The sequence below is a fragment of the Rhipicephalus microplus genome, unplaced genomic scaffold, assembly GCF_043290135.1.
Source record: "Rhipicephalus microplus isolate Deutch F79 unplaced genomic scaffold, USDA_Rmic scaffold_209, whole genome shotgun sequence".
In the NCBI taxonomy this organism is placed as follows: Eukaryota; Metazoa; Arthropoda; class Arachnida; order Ixodida; family Ixodidae; genus Rhipicephalus; species Rhipicephalus microplus.
Window position 1 is genome coordinate 1,698 of NW_027464780.1, and position 8,303 is coordinate 10,000.

Genomic DNA, 8,303 nt, shown 5'->3' on the forward strand with positions numbered 1-8,303 from the left:
TGTCCCGTGCCGCCCCGGCTGACGCGGTTGGGACTTCGCGTTTGTTCGGCCGCCACGGGTTTTGGCGCACTCGCTCGGTTGCTTGTTGTTGCCACTTGTTGCGAACCCAGGTTTCTTGAGCGAGCGCGGGCGTTTTTTCTTCCTTTCTTTCTTTGTTCTATGTGTTAGCGAATCGGCCTTTAATATCACACGAGGACTCACAACCAACAATTTTCAGTTTGAAGTGTAAAAAATCTGCAGGTGTTGACGTAACTGACTTGCCCCGTACCCTTGAGTACATCCATGAAGTTCTCGTAGTACTACTAAATCGCATTATTCCAAGTGGAGAAATTCCCATAAACTTGCAAACCTCTACACGAAAATCGGTGCGCGTGATAAAGTTGAAAATTATCGTCCGATATCAAATGTGCCTTCTATAACACAAATTCTAGGAAAAAAAAAAAAACACTTGTTCGCCGTTTTCTGCGCCGTGACTGGCAGCACTCCGGCGAAGCGAAACGGGGTCGATTCGAGCACGATATCGGCGTCTTTCGACGTGCTCGCCGGCGACCGTCGCACGAGTACGTCGCACGAGCGCGTCTGCCGGGGCGCCGTTTGCGAAGCCGACGCAAAAGTGGGAACCGCCGCTCGGATGATCGCCGCTTTCGGCAGAGTGAGTGTTGGCACTCCGGGGAAGCGAAACAGCGTGAATGCGCCCACGAAATCGGCGTATTTTGAAGTGCCCGCCGGCGACCGTCGCACGAGTACGGTAAACCGCGTCAGCCGGGGCGTAGTTCGGGACGCCGACGAAAAAGTGGGAAGCGCAACTCGGATCTTCGCCGTTTTTGCAGGAGTGAGTGGCGGCCCTCCTGCGAGACCAAGAAGCATCGATTCGTGCACGAATTCGGCGCCTTTCGACGTGATCGCCGGCGACCGTCGCTCGAGTAGGGCAAACCGCGTCTGCCGGGGCGGGCTTCGGGACGCCGATGCGAAAGTGGGAAACGCTGCTCGGATGTTCGCCGTTTTTGGCCGAGTGAGTGCTGGCACTCGGGCGAAGCCAAACGGGGCCGATTACGGCACGATATCGGCGTCTTTCGACGTGCCCGGCGGCGACCGTCGCACGAGTACGGTAAACCGCGTCAGCCCGGGCGGAGTTCGGGACGCCGATGCGAAAGTGGAGAACGCCGCTCGGATCTTCGCCGTTTTTGGAGGAGTGAGTGGCGGCACTCCGGAGAAGCCAAGGAGCGCCAATTAGCGCACGATATCGGCGTCTTTCGACGCGCTCGCCGGCGACCGTCGCACGAGTAGGGCAAACCGCGTCTGCCGGGGCGGGGTTTACGACGCCGACGCAAAAGTGGGAACCGCCGCTCGGATGTTGGCCGTTTTTGGCAGAGTGAGTGCTGGCACACCGGCGACGCGAAAGAGCGCGAAAGCGCCCACGAAAGTGGCGTATTTGGACGTGCTTGACGGCGACCGCTGCAGGAGTACGAAAAACCACGTCAGCCGGGGCGAGCGACCCACGGCGGTCTGGGTGCTTATCGCTGCTATTATAGGGGCACCCCGGCAGACGCAGAAAAAAAAAATTTTTTTTCGACCTTCTTTTTTGCTGGTCGAGCTCGGGTAACCCAGGTCGCAATGGGAGCCGCGCACGAAAGCGGCGTCGCGAGACGCGTTCGCGGTCGCTAGTCGCACGAGCTCGGCAACCGCGTCAGCCGGCGCGGAGTTCGGGATGCCGACGGCTAAGTGGGTACCGCTGCTCGGATGTTCGCCGTTTTTGGCCGAGTGAGTGCTGGCACTCCGGCGAAGCGAAACGGGGCCGATTCGGGCACGATATCGGCGTATTTCGACGTGCTCGCCGGCGACCGTCGCACGAGTACGGCAAAGCGCGTCTGCCGGGGCGAGGTTTGCGATGCCGACGAAAAAGTGGGAAGCGCCGCTCGGATCTTCGCCGTTTTTGCAGGAGTGAGTGGCGGCCCTCCTGCGAGACCAAGAAGCATCGACTCGCGCACGATATCGGTGTCTTTCGACGTGCCCGCCGGCCACCGCCGCACGAGTACGGCAAACCGCGTATGCCGGGGCGGGGTTGGCGACGCCGACGCAAAAGTGGGAACCGCCACTAGGATGTTCGCCGTTTTTGGCAGAGTGAGTGCTGGCACTCCGGCGAAGCGAAAGAGCGCGAATGCGCCCACGAAAGTGGCGTGTTTGGACGTGCTTGACGACGACCACCGCAGGAAAACGAAAAACCACGTCAGCCGGGGCGAGCGACCCATGGCGGTCTGGGTGCTTATCGCTGCTATTATAGGGGCACCCCGGCAGACGCAAAAAAAAAAAAATTTTTTTTCGACATTCTTTTTTGCTCGTCGACCTCGGGTGACCCAGGTCGCAGTGGGAGCCGCGCACGAAAGCGGCGTCGCGAGACGGCTTCGCGGTCGCTAGTCGCACGAGCTCGGCAACCGCGTCTGCCGGGGCGGAGTTCGGGACGCCGACGGCTAAGTGGGAACCGCCGCTCGGATGTTCGCCGTTTGTGGCCGAGTGAGTGCTGGCACTCCGGCGAAGCCAAACGGGGCCGATTCCGGCACGATATCGGCGTCTTTCTACGTGCTCGCCGGCGACCGTCGCACGAGTACGGCAAAGTGCGTCTGCCGGGGCGGGGTTTGCGACGCGTACGCAATAGTGAGAACCGTCGCTCGGATGTTCGTCGTCTTTCGCCGAGCCAGTGCTGGCACTCCGGCGAAGCCGAACGGAGCCGATTCGGGCACGATATCGGCGTCTTTCCACGTGCTCGCCGGCGACCGTCGCACGAGTACGGTAAACCGCGTCAGCCGGGGCGGAGTTCGGGACGCCGATGCGAAAGTGGGAAGCGCCGCTCGGATCTTCGCCGTTTTTGGAGGAGTCAGTGGCGGCACTCCGGTGAAGCCAAGGTGCGCCAATTCGCGCACGATATCGGCGTCTTTCGACGTGCCCGCCGGCCACCGTCGCACGAGTACGGCAAACCTCGTCTGCCGGGGCGGGGTTTGCGACGCCGACGCAAAAGTGGGAACCGCCGCTCGGATGTTCGCCGTTTTTGGCAGAGTGAGTGCTGGCACTCCGGCGAAGCGAAAGAGCGTGAATGCGCCCACGAAAGTAGCGTATTTGGACGTGCTTGACGGCGACCGCCGCAGGAGTACGAAAAACCACGTCAGCCGGGGCGAGCGACCCACGGCGGTCTGGGTGCTTATCGCTGCTATTATAGGGGCACCCCGGCAGACGCAGAAAGAAAAAAAAAAATGGGGACATGGCGTGCGTCACCGTGCGGCTTCGCAGCGTTGCCGAAGTCGCCGAGCCCTTCGACTGAGCCGAACGGCGGACAGGGAACGTTGGTCGGCCGTTCTAACCTGTCGGTGCCACGCCGAGACGTCGTTAAGGAAAACCGCGTCGTGGGCCTCTACGACGCCGTCGAGTCGTTGTACGTTTGGTGTCCAGCGTGTCGGCGGCGAGTAGCGGACACGTCGTTCACGACTTCGGTCTTTCGCAGTCGACGCGAACTTGCGGAGAGTCGTGGTGCCTCACGTTTTCGGCAGAAACCGCGGCGGAATTTTCCCGTGCGTGCGCGCACGACCTCGGTGCTGTGCCGTCAGCGTAGTGTTGCACAAACTCGTGGCCTACCCAAGGTGCGGTACGTTTGCGGCCGTATCCTCGGTGGGAATTTCGTGAGTAGGGTCGCAAATTCTACGACCTCGGCGGGTTTGAGAGCGACGTAGACTTGTGGCACGCTCAACGTGCCACACGTTTCGGGGCACACCCGCGGTGAAATTTTCTCGAGTACGCTCGTATTAGTGCCCAAGGAGGTCTGGGTACTTATCGCTGCTATTATGTGGGGGTTCTCGTGAGCGGCGTACGCGAAAGCGACCGGGTGTCTGATATGCGGCGGGCTTCGGCCTCGTCAAGCGTGTCCTCGGGTCTGCTCCAGGGGAATCCACGGCAGTCGTCTGCAGCCTCATCCGCTTGATGCGTTAGGGGCTGGTTGTCGGACGGTGCCGTTTTACCACGATATCGAGGTGTGTTCCGTGTCGTCCTCGGGCGATTCAGATGCGAAAGCGCCGAAGACGCGGGCGTGACCCGTCGTCTGGCGGCTTTGCAGTCTCGGCTCCGTTGCTAGTTCCGGCCGGTCCACCGACAGTGCAGCGGGCTTGGGCAACCCGCACGGCGCGACCGAGTCGATGCAACGAAAAAGAGCGAGCATGAACGTGCTTCTTGCCGCACGGCTCCCACTCGTCTTTCGGGAAGGTTGTGCCGTAGCGAGCTCGAACGCCGTCATCTCGGAGTGCAAAATAAGCGTGTTGGGGCGCCTGAAGGTGGCCTCCGCCGCACACAGACTGCGTCCGGCCCGCCGAAGGCGAGGACGGACGCGCAGTCGAACGATTACCTGGTTGATCCTGCCAGTAATCATATGCTTGTCTCAAAGATTAAGCCATGCATGTCTAAGTACATGCCGAAATAAGGCGAAACCGCGAATGGCTCATTAAATCAGTTATGGTTCCTTAGATCGTTTCTTCCTACTTGGATAACTGTGGCAATTCTAGAGCTAATACATGCAGTGAGCCTGGAGCCCTTTGGGTAACGGGTGCTTTTATTAGACCAAGATCGATCGGGTTTCGGCCCGTATTGTGTGGTGACTCTGGATAACTTTGTGCTGATCGCATGGCCACGAGCCGGCGACGTTTCTTTCAAGTGTCTGCCTTATCAACTTTCGATGGTAGGTTACTTGCTTACCATGGTTGTTACGGGTAACGGAGAATCAGGGTTCGATTCCGGAGAGGGAGCCTGAGAAACGGCTACCACATCCAAGGAAGGCAGCAGGCGCGCAAATTACCCACTCCCGGCACGGGGAGGTAGTGACGAAAAATAACAATACGGGACTCTTTTGAGGCCCCGTAATTGAAATGAGTACACTCTAAATCCTTTAACGAGGATCAATTGGAGGGCAAGTCTGGTGCCAGCAGCCGCGGTAATTCCAGCTCCAATAGCGTATACTAAAGCTGCTGCGGTTAAAAAGCTCGTAGTTGGATCTCAGTTCCAGACGAGTAGTGCATCTACCCGATGCGACGGCTCGGACTGAACATCATGCCGGTTCTTTCTTGGTGCACTTCATTGTGTGCCTCGAGATGGCCGGTGCTTTTACTTTGAAAAAATTAGAGTGCTCAACGCAGGCGAGTCGCCTGAATAAACTTGCATGGAATAATAGAACAAGACCTCGTTTCTGTTCTGTTGGTTTTTGGAATACGAGGTAATGATTAAGAGGGACGGACGGGGGCATTCGTATTGCGGCGCTAGAGGTGAAATTCTTGGACCGTCGCAAGACGAACTACTGCGAAAGCATTTGCCAAGAATGTTTTCATTGATCAAGAACGAAAGTCAGAGGTTCGAAGGCGATCAGATACCGCCCTAGTTCTGACCATAAACGATGCCAACCAGCGATCCGCCTGAGTTACTCAAATGACTCGGCGGGCAGCTTCCGGGAAACCAAAGTATTTGGGTTCCGGGGGAAGTATGGTTGCAAAGCTGAAACTTAAAGGAATTGACGGAAGGGCACCACCAGGAGTGGAGCCTGCGGCTTAATTTGACTCAACACGGGAAAACTTACCCGGCCCGGACACTGGGAGGATTGACAGATTGAGAGCTCTTTCTTGATTCGGTGGATGGTGGTGCATGGCCGTTCTTAGTTGGTGGAGCGATTTGTCTGGTTAATTCCGATAACGAACGAGACTCTAGCCTATTAAATAGGTGCGGGGTTCCCAGCACCTTACAACCTTCTTAGAGGGACAAGCGGCTCCTAGCCGCACGAAACAGAGCAATAACAGGTCTGTGATGCCCTTAGATGTCCGGGGCCGCACGCGCGCTACACTGAAGGAAGCAGCGTGTCTTTATCCCTGTCTGAAAAGACTGGGTAACCCGTGGAACTTCTTTCGTGATTGGGATAGGGGCTTGCAATTGTTCCCCTTGAACGAGGAATTCCCAGTAAGCGCGAGTCATAAGCTCGCGTTGATTACGTCCCTGCCCTTTGTACACACCGCCCGTCGCTACTACCGATTGAATGATTTAGTGAGGTCTTCGGACCGATGTCCGGCGCGGCCTTTCGGTTGCGCCGGTCTGTTGGAAAGATGACCAAACTTGATCATTTAGAGGAAGTAAAAGTCGTAACAAGGTTTCCGTAGGTGAACCTGCGGAAGGATCATTAACGGATTGTGAAGGGTGAGCGCCTCAGCTGCGTCTGCGCCCGACACTTTCTGCCGCTGACCCCGTTTGGACGCGGGGTCGGCTTTTCCCCACGGGGCTGCCTGAATGTGGAGCGGCACCCCGTGACAAATTGTTGCGCCCAGCGGACGCCAACACCGCGACCTTGGACGGTCGGCCAGGTGGCGGACGCGGGTACAAACGGCGCAACGCACTCATAGGTCGGCTTTCGACCCGCCACAGCACCGTGGCTCGAAGCGCTCGAAATGCGCGACCCGACCGCTGCGGGACCGCCTAGTACTGTAAACAGGAGCGGCGGAGCGCGAACGGCGAGTCGTGGTTACGTCGGTAGAAGGCGAGGCTGCGCGTTCCCGAAACGCCAGCCGAGTGCCCTCCCGACCGTTCGAGCGTGCAAGAACGAGACCCGACAATCGCGCGGCGACTGCCAAGTACGAGAGGAACGGCACAAGCGTCGGCGGTCGGTCAAGGAACTGGCGATGTGACGGGTCCGCTGTGCACCAGTGCATACCGTCCCGCCGTCCGCGGCAAGCGCCTCCGCGTCCTCGGGTGACGGAGGCTGCCGGTCGGTTCTTGCAGGCGAGGGATCTCGCTGGCACCGGTTCGCGTTGACGCGCGGCCGGTCATGGCACGGCGATGCGACGGCCGAGGTGCGCAGTACTCGATGGAGGAACCGCACGCTCCGATGACCGTCCCGCCCTCCGCGGCGTATGCGTACCGACCGTAATGGTTGCAGCAGCGCCGGCCGGCTTTTGAATTCGCCACACGAAACACGGTGCGAGATCGCGGTTAGGGGAGCGTCGACGTTGCCAGGCGTTTTGCTTGCTGCCGAGGGAAAGGCGGCACGGCCACGTCGCGCTCGTCGCGATTAGCGGGTCTGCGCGCTTTGGGAAGGTGCCGCAACGACTTGCCGAAAGAGGAAGCACGGAAGAACGAGGGACTTGGACGTCCCGACAATTGAACGCACTTGCGGCCAGGCCCTTGCTGGCTTCGTTCTTCCGCCTCGAGTAGGCTCGTACGCGGCTCCGGCGCCGAAAGTGGTCCTTGGCACCGACTTCGGTGGACGTGGGAAGTGCCGCGCAAGTACGGCGCGCCTGGCTCCACCTGTTGGCTAAAGTAGGCAGCCGGATCGGCATTTTGGTGTGCGGTGGCAAACCGTGGATGCGAAAAAAGCTTGTGCGATTTCGTGGAACAAAAAGCGGGGGTCCCCCTTTTTATGCGGAGGAGACCGACCCGCCTGCCGTGGTGAACCGCGACGCCACGGTAAAAACGGGAGAGGCTTGTCGATGGGACCGTGCATCCCGCGCTCCACGGAGGCCGGGAGGCGGCCGCCCGAGGAAATGTGTAGCCGTCGAGGCCCGCATCTGCGTGCACTCTTATCCAAATGGGTGTACCGCAGGCATTTTCTGGTTAGGCGGGCCAATGAGAGCGAGCACACAACGATACCTACGGGTCCGGCTTGGAGAACCGGCTTCGACGCCTCCCGAGTATTTATAGAGGGGTGGACCACGAAAGCACTCGCAAGTAGCGAAAGCGAAACGCCGTCCGAAACACACCGTTTGCTCGATTTGCGGCAGCCGAAAAAGGCGCGGCAGAGTTTTGGAGTCCAAGCGTGCGCTGAAAAGCGCCCTTCTTGGCCACTGTTTGGCCGAGTGCCAGAAACGTTTGGTTTTGACTGTACGGAATTGAACAAACACTTTTTCACGACTCTAAGCGGTGGATCACTCGGTTCTCGGGTCGATGAAGAACGCAGCCAGCTGCGAGACTTGGTGTGAATTGCAGGACACACTGAGCACTGATTCTTTGAACGCACATTGCGGCCTTGGGTCTTCCCTTGGCTTCGTCTGTCTGAGGGTCGGATCACATATCAAGAGAGCCTTCGGCGCACAAGGGAACGTGAGCCGTCGACTCGTTTTGACCGCGTCGGCAACACGGACAGCACGCTGAACACCTCACAGCGAGCGCCAACAGCGGCCACTCAAGGGCGAGACGGTGGCGACCGTCGTGCCAGAGCCCAACCGAAACGGGGGCGACCGACTGCATTGAGGATGTGGCACCTCGTTGAGACCGCCGCAGGACTTCGAGTCGGAAGG

General features: G+C 59.0%; 2 non-coding genes across 2 annotated transcripts; both read left to right on the top strand.

Moving 5' to 3' along the window:
* The first annotated feature begins 4,381 nt into the window (after positions 1-4,381).
* Positions 4,382-6,196, top strand: LOC142792264 (small subunit ribosomal RNA). Its single transcript, XR_012890792.1, has one exon. It is a non-coding gene; the product is annotated as a small subunit ribosomal RNA (ribosomal RNA).
* Positions 6,197-7,915: 1,719 nt separating this feature from the next.
* LOC142792255 (5.8S ribosomal RNA) lies at positions 7,916-8,068 on the top strand. Its single transcript, XR_012890783.1, has one exon. It is a non-coding gene; the product is annotated as a 5.8S ribosomal RNA (ribosomal RNA).
* The last annotated feature ends 235 nt before the right edge of the window (positions 8,069-8,303 follow it).